At 35.9% G+C, this 21,375-nt stretch overlaps 1 protein-coding gene and 1 long non-coding RNA gene across 3 annotated transcripts in view; both read left to right on the forward strand.

The window, feature by feature from the left end:
- Nucleotides 1-2,837: 2,837 nt before the first annotated feature.
- Nucleotides 2,838-10,470, forward strand: LOC145252446 (uncharacterized). Its single transcript, XR_013863601.1, has 2 exons — nt 2,838-3,089; nt 9,932-10,470. It is a non-coding gene; the product is annotated as an uncharacterized LOC145252446 (long non-coding RNA).
- An 8,308-nt stretch (nt 10,471-18,778) lies between these two features.
- The window catches only part of LOC145252447 (uncharacterized), a 29,885-nt gene continuing 27,288 nt past the window's right edge, over nt 18,779-21,375 (forward strand). Inside the window, exon 1 of one of the 2 annotated variants that reach the window (XM_080111850.1) lies at nt 18,779-18,962. The gene's annotated coding sequence lies outside the window, so the exon portion shown is untranslated. Of the gene's footprint in view, nt 18,963-21,252; nt 21,373-21,375 lie in introns of those variants that run through there. The other variant, XM_080111849.1, reaches the window with a different exon arrangement.

Genomic DNA, 21,375 nt, shown 5'->3' on the forward strand with positions numbered 1-21,375 from the left:
CTCAATAAAAAGTTTCTAATAAAATAACTGACAAATAATAAATCAAATAGAACTGCAGAAACGTTGTGTAGATAACAGTCAAGATGAGAACGTTAGTCCAATGAATCCAATTAATACAAGCATTCATCCCTCATCTAAAAAACTCAAAACTGGAAATCAATCGGGGGAAATGCCAAATTGAATATCTGTCTTTTGTGTTTTTACTTCGGATTTTAACAACAATTCCGTTGTCCATAACCGTTTTCTATTTTTAACGTGTTGGTGCCAAGTTGACCCTGTTTTCTGGACTGCTCCTTTTCTCTTAGAATGGTGTTGTTATTTAATGCCGAACCTTAGAACGGTGTAGCTGGAATTCATGATAGAGAAGGCCAACAAAGACAATTCAATCTTAAAATAACTTATTTACGTGACAATGAGATTATGTGTAAACATGGCAGGCTAGAAAGAAAATGGCTGCACAACTCTTAGAATATTTCCGAAGTTTCTGGCAGTGTGACGTTGATTAATTTTATCTTCAGATTGACCTGTAATATGAACCCTCTGAAACTATAACAATTCAATTACTGCTTTGGTTCACGTTATACTTAAACTAGCCTGGGTATCCAGCATTCCCCCAGGTGTTTGTAGGTGTGTGTTGGGCAAAAAAAAAATGGTAGTAGGCAGGCAGGTTTGAATCCGTGATGCGAAGGCGGAAAAGAAAGTGAAAGAAAATCTGACATCTTACCGCTACTCCATGAGGCGACTGGAAGTTCGGACGTTAAAATTAGGCAAAGTCAATCCAACCGATACAATGACTTGCAAAAATGGCTTGCAAAAAATTGACTCTTCCTTGTAGAAAACTGCCCAGTTGAGGGTGAAGAAATTAATGTTTTTGGCCAATTTTTCGATATTTGTCGTCTGAGACGTTGACCTTCAAAATGATACTGATCTTGTGAAAATCCGTCGCGTCTGTCGAAAATTTTAGGCAGACATACATACATACATACATACATACATACATACATGAGGATGATGATTGCAACGTCTTGTCAGACGAATGCCACTCTCTCAGACACTTAAAATCTATGAGCCCAAAAATGACTTCCATCGCCACAGGACCATTTTTATAGACAAATGCCTGAGGGAGTATCTGTACACAGATGATGTTACAGAGTCTTAGCTTTGTACGACAGCTAAGTCTCTCTCTTGGTTCAAAATGTTGAGATCCAGCAACAAGCAAGAGCAAGATAGCCAGCAACAAGTTAAACTGCAGACCAGCTTAATGCAGGTACTGGTCTCCCGTTTTATGGTTTTTTAAATCAGAGATTTACTTTTCCTAGAAAGGTTGCCTTCACCACGGCTTACGGAAGCCCTCTCCACCCCAGCATATACATACACACAAATACACACGGTGCTAGTTGGCCGTTGACCCCGAAAAAGGGTTCATTTACCCTTTGAAAGGTCTTGTTTTCAATCCTTCAGGCAGACTAGCCGCCCTCCTCACCAAACAAGTCTGGTGGGGGAACCAGTTTAGTCGCTGGTGACCCGACCATGAGGCAGGTAGTACTGGGTTACATGGTACCAGTAGCATATGACATAACCTGACATACATACATACATACATACATACATACATACATACATACATTTAAACAGACAGGTGAGATTTATATTATAAATTATAATATGTGAAACGCAAAGCGGTAATGTATTGTGCAAATAACACTCAATATGAGAACATTAGTCTGGTTAATCAAAATAATGCAATTATCCATCATCTAAAAAATTCAAAAATGTAAAAGAACTGATATTTGAAGAATTCACACGAAGTGTGTTGGTTGGCTCAGTAGATGACAGTCAGTCAGTCTGTTAAATTAATAGAAAGAACTGAAATCATTAACCAATCAAATGTATCGTGGCCATTACTCTCAAACTGTGTTTGCTACAGTTTAAACCTCTCTCTCATACCCCAAACATCGTCTGGCATCATCGAAAGGAAACAAACAAACTAAATAAATCCGACTTAGCTTTTCCCCCTGCTTTAGCAAAAGGCTTTTATTAACGTTACTTTCCGAACAATGTTTGCTTCTTGTTTTTTCTAACTGTTCATTTCGTCTGCCATGAGATTAACAAAACTCTACCGTCTCTTTTTTTTCCCCCCACCCTCGACACAAATGAATTATCGTATCATCATTGTTATCTTTTTTGTTTTTACACGGAAATAAAAAAATGTCTTAAACAATGAGGTGCCAAGTAGGACGTCCCCAAGTACGAAAGGGCGAATGCGGTATTATGGTGAAAGAAGATTCTAGCTAAGAGAAACTTTTGTTTAGTTCTAGAGTGACAAGGATGACCAACGACCCCCATCTGCCTCCTTTTTGGGTTGGCCTTGTGCCTAAGTTTTTTGTTCATGTTCTTTTTTTTGCCTGAATAAAAGATTTAATATCTCAAAGTGTAGTATCTGTCTTCAGATGCTGCCCTTCAATTTCTTGTTCTTTGTCCGTGGAGGAGAAATCCTTCACGACTGAGATAATTTTTATTTTTGTTCCTTTTCTCCACGTTAAAAAACGACCCTGGTGTCTAACTCTGCCCCGTGGGGAGGCATTGTAAATAGGAACATAATCAAGTTATCTAAATTAATTTTTTTCAATAAAGCTGTAGTGTTGTTTTCTTTAGAGCGCCAGTTTTATTATTATTCTCAGTACTTTATTTAATGTAACAAAGTTTTATAACATTAATAACAAAAAATGTAAAATACAACGATATCGTAATTTTTCTTAAACAAAACATCGAGTAAATGTAAGACAAAAAAGGATATTTTTTTCAACTACTTTAGTAAAATAGAGTTACCTCCCTTTCAAATTAACGGCATTCGATATTTATCTTTTCAATGACAATAACCTCCACGTTTTGTGCTGTAAATAACGAATTGTTTCCCTTTCATATTTCTTTTATTTTTTAAATTTTTTTGCGAATTCTTTTCTTAGAATCAACCAACCAAATATCGCAACACCGAAACGAAAAAGTATTTTTAGTTTTGGAGAAAGTATTACAAGATGGAGGTACAACACCTTAGGCATTTATTTATCAAGGTGTTTCGTTGAAAAAAGGTAAGTTCTGTAGGACGGCACCCTATGTTAATCGTCCTCAGTGAGATTCTACTTTTTAGGCGATTACATGTAAATAGAAATTAAGAAAATGCCCAAGACTAAAAAACAAAGAAGAAGAAGAATTGGTTATATATCCTTAAAAACATTATCTGATCCGTAAATTGGTGATTATTTTACGTTAAATTTATATGTTAAGCTGATCTCCAACTCTAAAGCCTAAAATATTGATTTTTTTTTTTTTTTTTTTTCTCATCAGTATATTCAGGGCAGGCTTTTTATATGTAATCGCTTCAAAAAACAACAACAAAAAAAAACAAAAACAGAATCTAATGGGGGGGGAGGAAGTGAACTAATGTAGGGTTTAATAATACTAGAAGTTCTTAACAAAAACGGGATGTTTTATCCGACAATAGTTTTAATTATCATTTTTTTTTATTATTATGGCGATGCAAATGTATATTAGCTTATCTTCACATAGATCAACTTCTATAATATCTTGTAACAAAATGTCATCAAACGAAAGGGAAACAAATCCCTTTTATAAACATCAACGATATATACATTTATTTGACTTACACCGTTGGGTGTAGCTTGCCAAAAATTAAGACAGTATCACAGTGAAGTTAGTAATAATAAATTAAGAAAGTTCAGCCGCCAAAAATATTTTCTTTGCACAGTTTATCTTAGAAGAGATAGCCTTACTCAGTTATCAAGTTGACAAGAAGACGAGGAGTAGGAAACGGTCGACATCTTTCTTCATTGGGGCCTGGAAGGATGACGGCTGTGTAATTCCCAATGGGTATGGTAGTAATCCTTCAATAGTTTAATCGCAATTAGTGCACCCTAGAGGCTGTTTGGTCATTGTGTGATCAAACTACCCAGTAGGGGCTGTTCTCTGCAAGAGGAAAGGGGTTTGTATTACTGTACACATAGATTCGAAAAAGTTGTCAAAAAACAAATATATAACAAATAAATGTTATCCAAGGCAAGATAAATTACTTTTCTACCAAACTGGATATAATTTTCGTGTTTTTATTCAATTTAACATGTTTATTCAGCTCGAAAAGCATACAGTGTTTACCGATGTATTGGAAAATTCAAAATGGCGGCCGACTCTCTCTTCAACAAATACTTCAATAAATACTGTTAGAAAGTTGCTCAATATATGTTACCGTGACATAACTTGACATATATTCGGTGTTTTTTTAATAGTATTTTGTCTAGTTTATTATTTATAACACCGTTTCCCGAACTTACCGTGTTAAAGAGAAAGTCGGCCGCCATTTTGAATTTTCCAATACATCGGTAAACACTGTATGCTTTTCGAGCTGAATAAACATGTTAAATTGAATAAAAACACGAAAATTATATCCAGTTTGGTAGAAAAGTAATTTATCTTGCCTTTGATAACATTTATTTGTTATATATTTGTTTTTTGACAACTTTTTCGAATCTATGTGTACAGTAATACAAACCCGAGGAAAGATATGTAGATGTTCTCTGCAAGAGGAAAGATATGTAGATGTTACAAATGATTTTTTCATTCAAACTTTCAAAGAATCTTGTCTCCTCTATCGTGGTTATTCTACCCACAGGTACATTGATTTTTTTTGTTTGTTTTGTAGAAGACTAGGATATATAAATCCTAATCCCATTACAAAAGAAAATAATGAAACGAATGGAATGAAGGAAACAAAACTCAATTGCTGGATAAAATAAACGTGTCGTTTATTTACTGTTGAAAAATGAATGTTTTAGGTATAACACGTGTTCATGTCCGCGCGGGTGTAACCATCGTTTGTTGCGGGACTGGTAGTGTAGAAAGAAAAGGAAATGTGTGTTCATCTCAAGTTCGGGTCACTATCGTTTGTTCGCGCGTGGGAAGAGAAGTGAGTGATGTAGTGGAAAATGGGAATGATAGTCCAGCGTGTAGACAAAGAAAAGGATAGAGGGTTGACATCAGTTAAACTGCGCGCCATGTTAGCAGTCAGCTACGTGGTGGTGTTCTCTAGCACAAGTTGTAGATAGAGAGAGAGAGAGAGAGAGTCAATCCAGTTCATGGAGAGAGAAAGCATATAAGGTGTACGTACGGTCTGTTAGCTTTTTGCCCCTCATGGTAGCAAGTGGCGTGAGGTGTGCGCGCCTGCCGAAATGGCGGCGGCTGGTGCGCCGACCACTCACCTCGGAAGGCGAGTTGGAAAAGGGCTGGAAACAGCTTGTCTCTTGCTTTTATAGTTGTTTCCGGTGGTCTTTTACGCATGTGTGGATTTCCTTTGAAAGGGGAAGTGACGTTGTCATTGTGTGCGTACATGTGCGTACGTTAGTGTGTGTGTGTATACACGTGAATGTGAGTGTATGTATGCGAACGTGAATATATCTACTTGTGTGTACATGTGTGCGTATGTTTGTGTGCGCGTATGTATATGACAAGTAATATAGCTTGAGATGTGATCGCGTGCTTTTGTGTGAGACTAGAAAAGGCTCGCGCAGTTTACAAACTATTTTGTGATGAAAAACTGTATATTTTTCTTATTGTTTTGTTTTTCTTTGGAATAAAATCGATTGTGTGAGAACTTTTATCGATGGAACACACATGAAACTCCTTCGAAGTAATCTCCTCCAGCTGTAATGCATTTGTTGTATTATTCCAACAACTTCTAGAAAGCCACATGGAAGTCCTATTGTATGAGCGTATCAATAACCCTCATCACAGACTCTTTCATCTCCTCAATTGTCCCATAACTACAGCCTTTAAAGTTTTACTTGAGCTTAGAGGATAACCAAAAATCACAGGGAGCAAGGTCCGAATTATAGTGAGGGTGAGGAACTGTTTTTATGCCAATTTTAATCATGACAATAAAATCTTCCGCATCTTCAGTTCCTTGTGAATAATTGTGTGTACAGTTTCCACACTGGCATCAAACTGTACACTTATTGTCTCGATAGACTCACGATGGTCCTTATCCATGAAATTCTCTGCTGTTCTTACTTCTTTACTCCTCCCACACCTCTCATCATCCCTCACAGACCCCCTGCCTTCCTTTAATCTCTTATGCCACTCAAAAACTGATGCTTGATTCATGCAAAATAGTTCAAAAGCAGGCTGAAGCATTCCATACGTTTCTGTGGCATTTTTTCCAAGTTTAAAACACAATCTTGTTGTATATCGTTCTTCTAAAGTGTCCTCACGTCCAGATTGTATTTTTGAAATTCACCAGCTGTGACAGTCAGGCTTTAGTAGGGTGTATTCCAATTCCTGCTGTAGCTGTTCATTTGAACCTGAAATCATAAAAATTGGTCATTGCATAAAATCTATAGCAATCACATACTGAATTTTCAAAAATCTACAACAATTTTGAATGTCTGTACAAAAACGTCTGCAATCTTATTGAAAGCACCTTGTATAAAAAAAATAATAAAAATTAAGATTTAACGGTTAGAAAGATCAGACGAGTGTGAAATTGTTCTTAATGAATATTGTTAATTATTAAAAATAAAACTGAAATATTTTGGGGAGTGTGGAACCACCCTCTAATTGCCCTTGCTCCCAGGTCCACTCTGACCCAGAGTGGTAGTACCTGTTAGGGTCCTAACTATGGGTTAAGTAGAAACCGACTTGAAAAAAAACAAATATATTCTATTAAAAATTTTTCTTCAAAATCACTGGATTCGGCATTAAATAACCTGAAAAGGGTTGATATGCCGTGAAACAAAAACAACCAACCAACCACCACCATGGCATATAAGAGGAAGAAAAAAATAAGAAAGGAAAAAAAAATAAAACAAAAGAACAACTGTCCAATTTCCTAAAGATGAATATTTTATTATTCGAAAATTTGAAAAAAAGAAATGCAATTTTTTTTTAATAAATAGCAATCTATAAATATAGAAGCAAAAATATGTATGTATGTATGTTCACTTTTTGTGTATGTCCGAGAAAGGCTTCTTTCCGAGAAGCAATCGATCGACTCACTTCTTCTTAAAACTTTTTATATCACGTCTAAATAATGATATCTACGACTTAACAACGAGGGTCGCCTGTCTATTTAATTTGCTCGACTTTGAAAAGATAAATATTCAACATTTTTTGCTCGCCGCATGTGGATTAGACTTTTTTGTATAATAAAAGCGAAACTACTGATGGTATTTTTCCGGTCACAATCGCCCGAAATGTCCGAAAGCAATCAGCTTTGATCAATGTGGAGTTTTTCCTTGACAATTGCTATTCAGTTTGGACAATCCCCTTTTTATCGGAAGCTGGTTTCCCCCCAACATCTTTGGGAGAAAAAAAAAAATCCTTCCCACAGTACTGTCAATTCTAAATACTTAAATAAATTCAAACATGTTTCCGTTCCTATTTCGTGGTGGCCCAGTGGTTAACGTCGCACGTTTTTTTTCACACTTTGATTTCCAACTTCGACTCAAAAGGTTCGGGTTCGGTCCTTCATACTTACCCACCAAAACTTTTTTTTAATTTAAACCCCCCCCCCCCGACACAAAAACCCGAGTGTTTTGATTTACCCAAAACAACACACACCTCCAAACATCCGGGCAACGCCGGGTACCCTCCGCTAGTATTTATTAAAAACAATTTCACACTCGTCTGGTCTTTTGAATTGTTAAATCTTAAATTATTATCGAGTGTTTTAGACAATGAATTCCTTTTTATTAATAAAAATTATTTTTTGTTCAATGCTGTGCAGGAGATTAAGATTTCTATGTAAGTTAAAATTCAAATTAGTTTAATTCCTATTTCAATCACGTAAATTTTTTAGAGTAATTTTTATTAGTCATCATCATCATCATCATCATCAGTTTAACATCCGTTTTACAGGCATGTGTTGAACGGTTTTTAGAAATACATTTCTAAACTAACATATCTCTGGCCAGGTCTTTATCTATTCCTCTTTCTCTCAGGCCCATTTTTATCACTTCCTCCTATGTTTATTTTTTTAGCCTTTCCCTGTAAACTGAACTTGCTACCTCAACTGTTCTACATCTACTCTCATCCATTCTTTCAACTTGGCCATACCATCAGTCTCCTTTTCTGCACACATTTCCCAATACTGTTTGCATGTGATCTTCCGCTGAGGTCACCAGTGTAGGAAAGCGCATATAAGCACGTTAGAAAATATCAGCAGTATCCGAAGAATGAATGGCAAGCGATTGTATTAGCAGCAGGAGCAGCGATTGGATGCGTATGCAAATTGGCAAGGATGCACAAACTGGCATGAAGAGAAGAGGGAAAAAGAGGGACACCACGTGGTCGAGAAACAAAGTTGACACCGAAGGAGACAGACATGTAAAGTGAAGGTGAGAATGGGCCGGCTGTGGTCAGCGTGCAGTTAGATGAAAGACAAACGCAGCCAGGTTAGATGGACGTGTGGCAGCAAGAGGTTTTTTTAAGTGGTACCGAGATGGGAGAGCAACAGTAATAAAAACTTTTTCTTTCTTTTTTTTTTTTTTTTTTTTTTACACAGTGATCACCACTTATCAAGGGCCGGAAGCCACTCAGGGATAAGGGTTATTGCAAGTACATTACGTTAGTGTGGAGATTTGATGAAGTGTTTAATTAAGGGGGCGGTTCATTAGGAATTTGTTAACATTGGACTTGAAGACATCCAAGTTGTAGTCCGGAGGGAAGCAGGCAGACGGAACAGAGTTCCACAGGCATGCAGTTCTAAGAAAGAAGCTTTGTTCATGGAATCTGCGTTTTGATTTAGGCACAGATATAGAGTGGGGGAAATTTTTCACAGTGGATTCAGCTAGACGGGTGTTTTTCGTGAAAGATTGGCGAGGGAGGACCAGAGATTGGAGTTCAGACGAGTACCTGCAATGGAAATAACGATAAAACAAGGAAAGGCTCGCAACGTCTCTTCTGTGGGAGAGAGGTTGCAGGGTAGAGAAAAAGGCATCCCCCACTAAGCCACAAAGTCTATTTTGTACTCTGTCAAGGCAGGATAGGCTGTTTTTAGCAGCTCCTGCCCAGATATGGCAACAGTATTCCATCCTTGGACGTACTTGGCTTTTATATAGATAGAGAATTGCATCAGTAGATTCTTTCCTTTGTTTGTAACTGTGATGTTACAATCAGATCTAAGCCTATTTTTAAAACTCCCATTCCACATCCATTGTTTTTTCTCTTCATGCAACGCATGTCCTCAACCTTCATTGGCCAGATTTCACTTCCATACATCATCACACTGCATACACATGCCTGATAGACTCTTTCTATGGTTGACAGTGGTAATCCTTTGTTGGTTAGTTACTCCATCAACTCCTAACTCTTGCATTCATACTTTCATCAGCTAGTGCTCCAATTCTAACCCCAAAACTTTCATCCATTCTTTCAATGTGACTAAACCAACAAAGTCTCCTGTTGTCCACACATATTTCTCTGTTATGATGTCATCAGATCCAAGTTTGTTTTTAATATTCATGTTACACATCCATTGTATCATTCTCATAATTTTTCTTTGCCTGATAGACTCTTCGCTTGGTCAATGTTGGTAACACTATGCTGGTTAGTTATGAGAGAAGTTCTCTAGACTTACATCACCACTCGTATTCTTTGAGTTTTTTAAATCTGTCTGTGAGAATAACTTTCCAGATTGAGGAGAAATATTTGAAGAATGTTCACCACAAAAAAAAAAAAAAAATAGAAATTTAAATTTTTTTAACAATTTCAATCAAATCAGATATTACATATTTTTATTTGTCACCACTTACTTTTGGTGGTGCCGAAAACTTTCTGGCAGATGTTTAGGAGACTAGAGACCTCAGGATGCTGGTTGAATTTTAATTGAAACTAAAGTTTTCTCAATTTATTTTTCAAATTCCAGACTGGGCTTCACACAGAGATCACCAAATTCCGAATAGATTCCGTTCCTTCCAATCGACGTCTCTTCAACCAGATCAGCGTTATTTGATAACAACTCTAAGAATATCACCAGAATGTTCCGAGGCAACCGCAGAACACACGCTGAAGGCAAAGCTTTGTTAATCCTGGTTTTTCTTTTTTTCTTTTGGTATTTGTTCCAGCGGCAGAACTTTGTGTCGATAACCAACAACATGAAATATTCTTTGAAGGAAAACCGTAATGTCAGCAGTGATTCAGAATTGCAAAGACTTTTTCGGATTTTTACGTTCCGACAAAACACCATAGATCAGCAACATGGCAAAAAACAGATTTTGTCGGAACAAAAAACAGATTTTGTCGGAAAAAAAAAACAGATTTTGTCGGAACAAAAAACAGCCGAGGAAAGTGAAAACGACAAAGAAAAATGGATTTAAAAATAAAATTTGTGAAATTTTTTAAAAATTGTGAAAAAAAAAAAAAAAAAATCAATTATTTGAAGAATAAAATTATGGTGCAAACTTTTTCATCAAATATCAATAAAATTTTTTTTTAAATATGATAACTCTCTTGCTTTGGGATTGAGTTATGTTTGAAAAAATAATCCATTTTAATTATTCTTGATAGCCATTATTTGCAATTTAATCATTAAATCACTCATCTCTTATTAAGTTTCTGTCTATCACTTTCATCCTCTCAAATTGTTGTGTAATTCCTGTTCTTACTCTCTGTTGTTTGATCCCTTCATTCTTATTTTATATAGTACTAGCGCTAGCGGGGGAGAGGGCTGTGCCCAGTCGTAAAATATACTTAAATATGATATCTTAATTTGTCCAAATTTTGAATATATTATTATAGAGTCGTGATTTCAAAAGTAAAAAAAAAAAAGTATTTGGGTGCCTGAGACTGCAAATACCTTTTTTATTTTTCCATGATGCCATATTGAATTCAATATGGCGTAATGGAAAAATAAAAAGGTATTTGCAGTCTCTCTTCCAATTTTCGGATTTTAATCATGTCAAATCACACTTCAATTCCTTTTGACAGATTGAGTGTTGCTATTTCATCTGATGAGTTAAGGGCATAATAGATTCACTGATTGATATAATAATTAAGTGATTGATTTTGTGCTACGAAACAGATAGTGCCAAGAATTGTATAAGCCAACTGAATTAAAGGAATAAATTATAAGATGGTCAACATCATGAATTTTGGAATATAACCATTATATGTCATTTATTCTCTATATTGCTCTGTAATTACATTGAGCTTCTTAAATAAGGATTGATATATATTATAAGAAAATACATTTTTACAGAAATATATGTGTGTGTGTGTTTTGTAATTGTAGATTCTTTTAGAAGTCGGCTTATGCAAGTGCTAAGTCTGCAATGAGTTAAATATATTATAAGAAAATACATTTTTACAGAAATATATGTGTGTGTGTGTGTGTATCTGGGCAGGAGCTGCTAAAAACAGCCTATCCTGCCTTGACAGAGTACAAAATAGACTTCGTGGCTTAGTGGGGAATGCCCTTTTCTCTTCCCTGCAACTTCTCTCCCACAGAAGAGACATTGCGAGCCTATCCTTGTTTTATCGTTATTTCCATTGCAGGTGCTCGTCTGAACTCCAATCTCTGGTCCCCCCTCGTCAATCTTTCACGAAAAACACCCGTCTAGCTGAATCCACTGTGAAAAATTTCCCCCACTCTTTATCTGTGCCTAAATTAAAACGTAGATTCCATGAACAAAGCTTCTTTCTTAGAACTGCACGCCTGTGGAACTCTGTTCCATCTGCCTGCTTCCCACCTGACTACAACTTGGATGTGTTCAAGTCCAACGTTAACAAATTCCTAATGAACCGCCCTCTTAAGTAAACACTTCATTAAATTTCCACACTAACATACTGTACTTACAATAACCCATATCCCCGAGTGGCTTCCGGGCCTTGATAAGTGGTGACCACCGTCTAAAAAAAAAAAAAAAAGGTAAATAATAAAGTAGGTAAATAATTTTAATAAGTAGGTAAAAAATGTCAGAAACGGAGGGAAACTTCTTAAAAGTTCGACTTGACAGCCCAGAAAAGTCAGTCGCAAAAAGGTCAAATTTAATTATAATTTGAAATTTGCTCATTAAGTCGCTTGTCTCTTATTTAGTTGATCAACATTTATTTCTTTTAGGCTTTTTTTTTCATATATGAACAAAAGACATGGTAAAATATTCTTTCTTCATATAATATACTAGTGCTGGTGGTGCGGGGGGGGGGGGACTTTGCCCGGTCATAAAATATGCTTAAATATAATATTTTAATTTGTCCAGACTATGTATATATTATTATAGAGTCATGATTTCTAAAATAAAATAAAAATATTTGGGTGCCATCAGCTAGAATCGAAAGCAAAACTGTAGCATTCAAAGCTGGTGACGTTACCACTGCAACAACATGACACGTATATAAAGTGATTAAAAATTAAAAATAAACCAAGATGAATGTACAAAATGTTTAACGATTTTTACAATTTTGACCAATTTTTGACCCCTTAAAAACATTTCAAGCCTCTAGCGCCGCTCTGTGACTTAGTTTTGGAGGAGATAGATTTGGAAATATGGAGACTGACAGACAGACCAACATAATACCGTTAATATATTAGATATACACAAAATATATGGTAAAATAGTCCTAGGTTTGATTATTGAATTATGTTTGTGAAATTAAAATTTTTTTAATAAGTGTTAAATGGAATAAATTCTAATCTAGCAAACAGCAATTCTTCCTTCTTTTGTCAGAAACATCACTCATGGAATGTGAGGATTAAAAACAAAATAAGCGAAGCAACTATCATGCAGCTGCCGAAAGTAAACGCAAGATCCACTTTCTATTCTCCTTAAATTGTTTTTCGCCGTAATTTACAATTTACTCACCAAATCATCTATTTCTTACCAAGGTTCTGTCTATAACTCTCACCCTCTCTCACTCTATGTTTATCTCATTTTATACACTGCTTATACTCTCATTTCAGTAACTCTCTCTCATTTTGTGTCTGTTTACTTTCAGATGTAATAAGACTAACTATAAAAGAGAAAATTAGAATAATCTATAATATAAATCTCACCTTTCTGTTTAAATGTATGTATGTATGTATGTATGTATGTGTGTTTGTATGTCTGCCTAAAACTTCCGACAGAGGAGACAGATTTTCACAAGATCGATATTGTTTTAAAGCTCGACCCTTCGGACAACAAATATCGAAAAATTGGCTAAAAACATTAATTTCTTAACCCTCAACTGAGCACTTTTCTACAGGGGGGAGGGGGTCGCTTTTTTGCCGATATTTTTGAAAGTCATCACCTTTTTTCTATTCACCAGCCTTAATTTAAACCTTTGCCACTTCCGGTTTGGCGATGAACGCAATGGCAAAGATGTCATTTCTTTTTCGTGTTCTTTTCGTCCTTCGTGGTACGGGTTCAAGCCTGCCTGCCTACTACCACTTTTTTATTTGCTCAACACACACCTCCAAACACCCGGGCAACACCGGGCACCCAGGCTAGTTCATTATAAACACAGAGGGAATATCACGAAAGTGGTAATATTATCTAACATGTAACTGGGGAGAAAGTGAGAGAGAGAAAGTGAGAGAGACAGAGAAAGAGAGAGAGAGAAAGTGAGAGAGACAGAGAAAGAGAGAGAGAGAAAGTGAGAGACAGAGAAAGAGAGAGAGAGTGAGAGACAGAGAAAGAGAGAGAGAGAGAAAAAGTGAGAGACACAGAGAAAGTGAGAGAGAGAGAGAAAGTGAGAGACAGAGAAAGAGAGAGAAAAAAGTGAGAGAGACAGAGAAAGTGAGAGAAAGAGAGAGAGAGAAAGTGAGAGAGAGAGAGAGAGAAAGTGAGAGAGAGAGAAAGAGAGAGAGAGAGAAAGTGAGAGAGAGAGAGAGATCCAAACTATTTTTTTATGTATAAATTGTAACAAAGAATTATTTTATTGTCAATAACCTGATGCAACGATAATAAATGAAAATTGGTCAGAAACAAAGTTTGATTTTTTAACTTAAATGCTACCTGGGTCTTTATTTATTTTACTGCTTATTCACCCCAAACAAGGCACAGTGCCACTTTGATATAAGGGGCTACTATTTAAGATAAAATTAGTAGGCATACTATGTTGGGAGTTGAGCAGCAAGATGTCTGTTTACATTACACTTGAACTTTTGCGTGTCAGTGCAGTCAGGGAAGCAAGGACCCAGGAAGGAATTCCAAAGTCTAGCAAATTGAGAAAGAAACTATTCGAGTAGAAGGCTTTCCAGCATCTAGAGATCTCAAAAGTGAAGGGGTGGAATTTTGCTGCTTGTTGGGATAGTTGGGGGTATTTATGTAGAGGGGGGTACAAGGGCTTGAAGTTCGTTAGATAACTTTTGAAATAGTATTAGGTTAAGAAGAAAGTTCTTGCAGAATTTTAAATTTTGATTTCAAATGATGTATTTTTAAATAAGTTTGCGTTATAATAACTTTACTTTATATATTATTTCAAAGAACGTTTTCGCTCTATCTATTCGTTTGAATTACAATCGTTTTAAAACAATTATGTCTTCTTTTCAGAACGTTTAATACAAGATGGAAAAGAGCAAATTTGCACAATTTTCTTATTTCAATTCAAGCTAGGCCAAAAAACTGCTGAAACAGCTCGTAATATCAACAAAGCGTTTGGCCCTGGAACTACTATTGAACGCACAGCACAATGGTTGTTTAAGAAATTTTGTGGCGGTGACAAGAGTCTTAAAGATGATGAGTGTAGTGGTTGGCCATCAGATGTTGATAATCAATTAAGAGCCTTAGTTGAAGCCAATCCACACATAACCGATTGAGAACTTGCTTCTGAATTAGATGTAACATATACGACGATTTCCAATCACTTGAGAGAGATTGGAAAGACAAAAAAATCTTGATAAATGGGTGCCTCATGAATGGAACAACAATCAAAAGAAATGCTGTTATGAAGTGTCATGTTCCCTTCTTTTACGCAATAATAATAACTCATTTCTCAACAAGGTTGTGACCTGTGATGAAAAGTGGGTTCTTTAAGACAACCAACAATGTGCAGCTCAGTGGTTAGACACTGACGGAGCTCCACAACACATCCTGAAGCCAGAGTTGCACCAAAAGAAGGTCATGCCGACCGGTCTCATCCATTACATTTTTTTGAATGCGGGTGAAGCCATTACGGTGGGAAAGTATTATTAACAAATGGATGAAATGCATCAGAAACCTTGACAACAATACCCAGCATTAGTCAACAGAAAAGGCCCAATTTTTCTCCACGACAATGCCTGACCATATGTTGCTAAACCAACCTTGCAGAAGTTAAATGAATTGGCTACAAAACTTTGCCTCATCCACCATAATCTCCAAACCTCTCACCTACCGACTACCACATTTTCAAGCATCTTGACAACTTTCTGCATGAGAAATATTTCAAAATCCTGAGCAATATCAAAAACACTTTCAGCAACTTCATTGCCACTAGAACACAAGATTTTTACGCTACTGACATAAATACACTTGTTTTGTGTTGGCAAAAGTGTATTCATTCTGATTGTGCTTATTTCAATCAATAATTTTTGTTTGAGCCGAGAAATGTTCATCTGAATTTAAAAGTAAAAATCGCAAGAACTTTCTTGTCAACCTGATATATGTTAGGAATCTGTTTAAATTGAATTTGAAGGCTACCATGTTATCGTCTGCAAAGAAGCAGTTCCATGGCAATGTATTCCACGAATGGGCACATAAAGAAAGAAAAGGAAGTTATTTTTCATTGTGATAGAAAAACAAGTTCTTGCTGTGAATATTTCGCAAAGATTAGAGCTTAGTCAAACACTTTCCATGAAACTAATAATAGAATAGAAAGAGACTCGCAACAGCCACTGAGATTTTTTTTTTTTTTATTACATTTTCACCCCAAACAAGGCACATTGCCACTTTGGTGTAGGGGGCTACTATCAGGGGAAACATCTACTGGGGTACTATGTAGGGATTTGGGCAGCAAGATGTTGGTTCACGTTGCACTTGAATTTATGCATGACAGTACAGTTGGGGAAGCAGTGACCTGGAATGGAATTCCAAAGTCTAGCAGTTCTGGGGAAGAAACTACTGGAGTAGAAAGATCTTTTACATCTAGGGATCTCTACAGTGTGGGGGTGGGATTTTGCAGCTTGTTGGGTCTGTCGGGGGTGTTCATGTCGTGGGGGCACAAGTGCTTGCAGTTCATCAGAGCATTCACCATTAAAATACTTGTAGAACAGGCAGAGGGATGCAACGTTTCGTCGATGGGACAGAGGCTGAAGCTTAGATGCCAGTTCAGGGCCTATCAGATTTGCGACTCTCTTTTGAACCCTGTCAAGGAGCGAGAGACTAGTAGCAGATGCACCAGCCCAAATATGACAGCAATACTCCATACATGGGCGAATGGTGGCCTTATAGAGGTACAGGATACTTTCGGGTGTTAGTAGTTTTCTAGCACGGTAGAGAGAGCCCACCTTCCTCGCAGCGGCCCTGGCAATGCCCTCGATGTAATTGTTCCAACTCATGTTTCTTGTGAACGTTAGGCCAAGGAGCTTGAAAGACGTACTCTCAGATAAAGAGTCATTGGCCATTGCTATAGGTGGTAGAGAAGATTTCTTGTAATTATTGAATGAAACCAGTTAAGTCTTGGCGGCATTGAACGTGACCATCCATTTTTGTCCCCATTCCACTACTGATTGGAGGTCATCCTCTAGTGTTTCTGCCATTACTTTAGATATATGTTCATTTGTTTTCCTGTCGTGCCTGCTATAGAGTGTAAAGGATTGTGAATAATGTTTGCTCGATGCAGAGGACAACTCGATAGATATTTACTGATATTAGACTTGAAAACAAACTTGTTCTTATCTGTATGGAAGCAGCTCGATAGTAACGTGTTCCACAGGTAGACAATTGTTGGAAAGAAACTCTGTTCATGAAAGTTCTGTTTGATTTAAGGTACACAAAGGAAGAAAAGAGATTTGTTTGCAGTGTTCCTAGAAAGATGCGTTCTTGCTGTGAATGTTTTATGAGGTGGACCAGAGATTGAAGCTCAGTCGAACACCTACCATGGAAACACTGATGGAGTAGAGAAAGAGGCTGTAGGGGAGATATCATCTCCCACTAGATTGCAAAGTTGATTCTGTACTTTTTCATGGCAGGAAAGAATATTCTTAGTGGTACATCAACAGTTGTAACAAAAGTACTCCATCTTTGGTATGTATCTGACTCATATTCAGGTAAAGGATTACATGAGGAGTACATCAGATACTCTTATTGTATAATTCATTCTGACAAACGTTATCTTCTATAATATAAATCTCATCTGTCTGTTTAAATGTATGTATGTTTGTATGTTTGCCTAAAACTTTCGACAGAGGTGATGGATTTTCATGAGATTGGTATCGTTTTGAAGCTCGACCCTTCAGACGACAAATATCGAAAAATTGGCTAAAAACATTAATTCCTTTACCCTCAACTGGACACTTTTCTACAAAGAGGGGTCGCTTTTTTCGCCGATATTTTTGAAAATCATCCCCTCTTTTCGATTGACTAGCCTTAATTTAAACCTTCATCACCTCCAGTTTGGCGATGGGCGCAACAGTAAAGACGTTACTTGTTTTTTTTTTTTACACGTTCTTTTCCTCCTTCACGGTATGGGTTCAAGCCTGCCTGCCTGCCTACTAGTTTTTTTTTTTTGTTTTTTTTTTGCTCAACATGCACCTCCAATGATTGTATCAGAATTGGGAAAAATTTTGGAGTCGTCCCATCACTAATATATATATATATATATATATATATATATATATATAGTTTCAAAGCTTAATACAGCTAAAAAATATAACACCAACAGATCTGTTAAAAACGATAAAATCGTGCATAAAATTTGAAAAGGCTTCATAGCTCAGTGGTAAAATGCAATGTTATGGATTGTGTAGTCATTGGTTCGATCCTTGCGAAAAACTTTAATCATGTTGACAAAGGCAGATAGCTAGAAACACGCATGTCAATGGACAACTTTTATGCACATAAAAATATTAAAAAATAAATAAATAAAATTAAATTAAATACGCCTCATCAATAAAAGGGGCGAGACGTATTTATATGCAAAATAAAGAGCAGTTAACTCCCTCAATGCTACGCCGCTACGGTAGCAAATTAAAAATTACAAACAATGTTTCAACGCTGTTAATATTGCTAAAAAAAAAAAAATAACAACAGATCACATATATTTTATTTATTAAATATTTAAATAATTTTATTTAAATATTTATGAAATATTTTTTATTTGCATAAAACTTATCCATTAACATGCATTTCTGGGTATCACCTGTCGTTAGCATGGCTAAACTTTTTTAACAAGGATTGCACTTGTAACAGTTTATCCATTCTGACGACGGGTGATATCCAGAAACACGTTTTCATGTATAACTTTTGTGCACGTAAAAAATATTTAATGAATATTTAAATAAGAAAATATTTAATGCATACAATTATTATTATTATTATTATTATTATTATTATTATTATTATTAATAATAATAATAATAATAATAATAATAATAATAATAATAATAAAAAGTATGTCCCAAAAGAAGGGCGACACAAACTAACAAAGGGCAGGTAACTCCTTCAACGATTAGGTAAGAAAAACAATTAAATACAACAGAATTGCTAATGAAAAAATTAACTAAAAAACCCCAATACTTGAAAATGGATTCTATCATAAAAGATGAATGGTAGCTTTATGACGTCATCCATCTTTGTGATGTCATCCAGTGTGTACAATGACAAGATACAAACAAAGAAACAAACAAGATGTCAACAAAGTTATTCACTAGACTTGACTAATGTGCATACTTCAAAGAGCCTCGTCACATGCTTGAGAACAAACTTCTTCCACCCTTCACAGTTTGGGGCCAGTCTTTCAGCTGTCAGGAGCGGTATACTTGTCTCAACCTTCGTCTGGTCAGTTCATTTTCTTCGTGATTGTCCTCTTGATCTTTTTACAATTTTCTTTATATGATTTCTTTACCTAGATATATCTGAGGCTTTTGACAGGGTATGGCACGATGGTCTTCTCAGGAAAATCAGATCATGCGATATCACTGGACGAATACTTAACATAATTAAATCCTTCTTAAATAAGAGAAGATTCCAGTAGTTGTCGTACGTCAAAACAATATGATATAAATACGGGTGTGCCTCAGGGGTCGATCCTTGGAACTTATTCCTAATATTCATAAATGACCTCCCTGATGAAATTGTCTGAGATGGGTATATTTGCTGATGACACCACACTCTATAATAGGCACGATAGGAAAACAAATGAACACATATCTATGGAAATGGCAGAAACACTAGAGGATGACCTCCAATCAGTAGTGGAATGGGGACAAAAATGGATGGTCACATTCAATGCTGCCAAGCTTAAGCTTGTTTCTTTTAATAATTACAAGAAACCTTCTCAGCCACCAATAGCCATGGCTAAGTATAACCTGAAAGTACTTTGTTCAAACTCCTTGGAACATTAGTTGGAACAGATACATTGAGAACATTGCCAAGGCTGTTGCAAAGAAGGTAGGCTCTCTCTACAGTGCTAGAAAGTTACTTACGCCTGAAAGTATCCTGTGCCTCTAGAAGGCCACTATTCGCTCATGTATGGAGTATTGTTGTCAAAATTGGGCTGGTTCATCTGTTACTAGTCTCTAGCTCCTGGACTGGGTTCAAAAAAGAATCGCCAACCTGATAGGTTCTGAACTGTCATCTAAGCTTCAACCTCTGTCCCATCAACGAAATGTTGCTCCCCTCTGCCTGTTCTACAAGTATTTTAATGGTGAATGCTCTGACGAACTACAAGCACGTGTACCCCCTCGACATGAATACCCCCGACAAACCCAACAAGCAGCAAAATCCCACCTATACACAGTAGAGATCCCTAGATGTAAGAAGGCCTTCTACTCTAATAGTAATAATACTCTAACTGCCGGAACAGATACTACACTTTTATAACAGAATATATATATATAAAAGTTTTTTAATTTTTTTCATAATATTATTATTTTGTATTCCTGCACGTCACCAATTAAAAACGAATAAAGAAAAGTTATAAGCTTTTATACTTTTCGCATTCTTTTTTATTCATATATATATATATATATATATATATATATATATATATATATATATATATATATATATATATATATATATATATATATAAAACAGTTTCACCCAGAATAATCTACCATTTATTTTATAAATTAAATATTGCTGCAGACGAGCAGTTTACAATAAATATGAAAAAAAAGTCAAAAGGAAACCAAACTTTTTATTCTTGGTTTTATTCTCCCAGCTTGAAACCTAAGGTAGCATGTTGATATGATGTTCTGTAATATTATTAATGAACAAATATTATTAAGGATTTGACAAGAGAGAATGTTCTTATCGTTGTTTCTACTCTCGAGTATATCCGACACAGAGAATCAATCGGAAATCACATCACTTTTTTTAAAAACGTATAAGATATTAACTGATATATACTTGCGAGTCAAAGTAATGAAGAGAATATCGTCTTGTCATAAACCTACTCATTATTAAATTATCGGATACTCTGTTGGATTTCTTTCTGCCAATTATATCGATAGATTGCTCAACTATTTGATGTAAGTTAAAAATCTTTTCCATTTTTTTTTCGTCGCAGTACTTACTATAACAACAACCGATTTTCCTCTACTTTAGATACGGTTGTTTGTATACACTCATCTTTTAAACGTATTTTTAGCGAAAACATTTGTTGCGTTCTCACAATTGGTATAAATTCCAAAATATACGAAAAATTATCCAGTAGATGTGTTAAACAAAATCATTCACAATTACGTTCTCTTAAAAAAAAAATGATGGACCTTTAATTTAAGTCAAGGGAATATGTCAGTTTATTCATACTGAACTGGTCGCACAACTGTTCCGTGGTAAAACATACGATAAAACTCGATAATTCGATTATTTTTCTACTGGATCGTTTTTCGTAATTTTTTTTAATTTGTGCTAATTTCAACATGCCACGTAAGTATTAATAATGTTTTCACCTGAAATGCGTTGGTTTATAGGATCATTAATCTACGCAAACACCCAAATTTTATAGTAAAAAAAAGGGGGCGGGAGCTGAAGATCGATGTATACTTTGGTGAATGAAGTTGGACCCGGAAATGCGTTACCAGCTGATTCAAGGGGCGTAACTCTGCTCTCCGCTGCCTTCTTTAATTATCTTTTTGCAGGAGATTTCTAAAGGTGGCCAGGTCACCAGCATCTAAAACTCCTGCGCGCTCGCTCTCTCTCTCGGAGAATCATTTTAACTTTTTACAGCACTACCAAAAAAGTA

This window comes from Euprymna scolopes, chromosome 29 (genome assembly GCF_053919585.1).
Source record: "Euprymna scolopes isolate OS-2025 chromosome 29, ASM5391958v1, whole genome shotgun sequence".
In the NCBI taxonomy this organism is placed as follows: Eukaryota; Metazoa; Mollusca; class Cephalopoda; order Sepiida; family Sepiolidae; genus Euprymna; species Euprymna scolopes.